At 38.0% G+C, this 3,286-nt stretch overlaps 1 non-coding gene across 1 annotated transcript; it reads left to right on the forward strand.

The window, feature by feature from the left end:
* The first annotated feature begins 386 nt into the window (after positions 1 to 386).
* On the forward strand, positions 387 to 463 carry TRNAV-GAC (transfer RNA valine (anticodon GAC)). Its single transcript has one exon. It is a non-coding gene; the product is annotated as a tRNA-Val (tRNA).
* Positions 464 to 3,286: the final 2,823 nt, after the last annotated feature.

Raw genomic sequence — 3,286 nt, forward strand, 5'->3', positions numbered from 1 at the left:
TAATTATAACATGCGAAAATGAAACAGGTATTCGGTTTTGAAGAAAAAACCCTACTCCATCAATCCCCCCTTTGGTGATATATTATCACCACAAAAATCAGAACCCCAAAAACTCAATTTAATTCCCCTTTTAAGAATTCAAAATATCTTCTTGTTCATTCTTTTCAAACTCTTGTTTCCATCTCATCTTCTTTCTTAGTTTCTATATATATGCTTTCTCTTAGCTCTTCTAATTCTATTTCTTGTTGATCTCTTTCTGGTTTCTTTTCTCTTCTTTTAACATTTTCTTTTGTAATTTTCTTTTTATTTCTTCTATATCTACAACACATACACCCTAGTCTAAGAATCAATAATGCAAGTTAATAATATTGATAATAATAATACTAGTTTCCGTAGTGTAGTGGTTATCACGTTCGCCTGACACGCGAAAGAAAGGTCCCCGGTTCGTGACCGGGCTGAAACACCAGGAAATAATATCTTACCAAAAATGGTACTACCTATTTTAGCTACAAAGTTTTTGATAGCAATCATCTTATTAGCCATTTTAGTCCAGATATTTTCAGCTTCCAGTGGTACTAATTCTTCATGTAAATCAGTAATATTTTTGATATAAACTTTTAGATCTTTGCTTTCGTCAGGAATGTAAGTGCAACAATGTTGAACTTTCAGCATTCCATAGACTCCACCCTCTTTTGCCAAAAGAATATCAAGGGCAAGTCGATTTTGCATCGCCATAGCACGCAATGCAACCATTTCTGTATTAACCAAAAGAAAGCCTCCAGCGGTGCTTGTTGACAAGCGATCCACCACTGTTGACAGCTTCCGAATGCCAAAAGCATTCAAAGAAATTCCCACTGCTGGTATCAAAGCTCCAAAAATATCTCCTACAATTTCTGTCCATGTTTCTCTTCTATAGCGTGTTAAGGGATTAGTATGTTCAGCATTGTCTACTCTATCCATGTGAAAAATCTTTGGAAAGACCAGGCCAACATAACATGTGCCAAACCAATGGTCAGGCAAACGGTAATAAGCCTTGTTCCCACAAATATAATACACTCCCGGGAAAACTGGATCTTCTCCTCCTCTAAATCCCCATCCGGTTGCAATAAAATATGTATCATGGCACTCACTAGTCCCTATGAAATAATAATCATACTGGGATCTCTTCCTAGTAATGCACAGTTTACCTTTCTGTGGGGCATCTATAGCCATAGTTGGACTGGCTCCATTTTTCAACTCCTTTTCTTTCTCAATACCCCACATTGTTTCACTCATTTTATGCCCTTCTGCTTTCTTGTGCATGTTCAACCTTCTTCTCTCAACCATGTCTAGAAAATTCTTCTCTTCTCCTTTCAAACTGCAAGTTAAATTGTTTCTAAAAACATATTCTAAGGTTAATTCTTTAGTTTCTAAAAAAATCTCACCTAAAGTGTTAGCTTCTTTTGCAGGATTCAATGCTTTAATCATAGGCAATTGTCCAAGAATATTATCTATATTAGACATATTATAATCTTATAATCTAATCTCCCTAATTGATAAAATATACTAATCAACACACTACATGAAATTCCATACGTAGCCGGAAGATGATGATTAGTCACGCCTTCCGAAACAGAGGCAGGTAATTGCATGCAAACGTAGCAATCCCTTACTTCCATTGTCTTTACGTACTCATATAACAATTTAGAAAAAACATTGATTAACCTATCCTTATGTATATGTACATTGCTAGTTCTAGTTGGTACTATCTTCTGTGAACTCTTCCCTATATTAGTTCTGTTCTCAGTATGACCTTCTAAAGTGTCTATAGTGACTCTAAAAGAAATCAGTAGAGCAAGCACGCTCCAAAGCAGCATTAATAAACCTGTACAGCAGCAGCACATTTTGCACAATCTTCTCAGAAAGGTACATCTACTTTGATTATTCTCAGTGTTAGCCATCTTGTTAATTTGACTGTGTCTTTTGACTTGGCCTCTTCTACTCCACTACCGGATTTTAGGGCAGCAAGTACCCAACAGATAATTACAATCTACTAGTTTTAATTTTACTTCCTTTCCTTTCTTCTCCAAATGATTTCTTTGGATTTATTCAATTTGGATTTTCATCACTTTTCACTGTTTCTTCATCCTCATCAAACTGTATTAGGTCCTGAACATCCGTTTCTTCTCCAATGTCGGACAAGATAACTCTCAGGATTCCCACAGCTTCTTCTTCTGCAACCACTTTCAGTAAAGCCTCCTCTGGACTTCCTTGACTGTCTGCCTCTTCCCCTTGTTCAGGCAGTGCCACGTACGTCCATTCTGGTGACTTCTACCTCTGGTTTGGTTTTCTTATTCTTTTAGTTCTCTCAGAAATCTTTGTTTCTTCCTCTTTAGTTGGATTTTGACTTGACACTTCGTTCACTTGTTCTGCTTTCGAAGAGTTAACTCGTGTCAGTCGATACCTCAGTCTCTTTATCTTATTGGGCCAAAGATCTCCTTTAGCATTTCTCTTTTGTCTTCCTTCTTTATTGTTTCTTTCTCCAAGCTAAGTTCTCTTTCTCAGAACTCGTCCTCCATGTATCTCATTGTCGCTTTCATCAGATTCTGTTTCAGTTGCCTCTTGTTCATCAACAGTTTTCTTTTCTCCAACAACTTCTTTTTCTCCAACAGTCTCTTTTTCCCCCACTTGAGATTTCCCTACTTCTGTCCCTCCTCGGGTCTCCGACACGCAATCTTCTTGCTGTCTACTTGTCCCTTCACCTAGCTTGTTGTTGGTGTTCCCTACACCTCCTCGGGATTTTTCCACAATCTGTCCCTCTCTGACTTTTTCTGTCCCTTCTTCTTCTAGAATTATCTCAGGTGGAACTTGTCCATTTGTCTCATTTGATTCAGGTGTTACCTGTGTTGGAATGTTCTTTTCTTTTCTTTCTTTCTTTTTGTATTTATCACTGTCAGTTGGAACTTCAGGCACTTCTTCAGATTCTGGACTCACCTCTGCGGTTTGCACTGTTCCTTTCAGAACCTCTTCTGGTGGGATGAAAATTTCTCTTGACTCACTTTCCCCACTTTCAGGATTCTTTTTTCTCTTTACTGCCTCACTGTCTGCATCATCACTGGAATCTGACTCTTCAAAGTATTCTTTTCCAGTGCCGTCTCTTGGATTAGGAACTTTCAGTGTGTGACTTGCATGTATCCAATTTTTCACTCCAGCACACTTTACAGCAGTTGTTGTGGTCAGAATGACTTGTCTTGGCCTTCCCCACCTTGGAACCAGGCAATTCTTTCTTCTGTGGACTTTTATCCTT

Source organism: Triturus cristatus, chromosome 8, assembly GCF_964204655.1.
Source record: "Triturus cristatus chromosome 8, aTriCri1.1, whole genome shotgun sequence".
Lineage (NCBI taxonomy): Eukaryota > Metazoa > Chordata > Amphibia > Caudata > Salamandridae > Triturus > Triturus cristatus.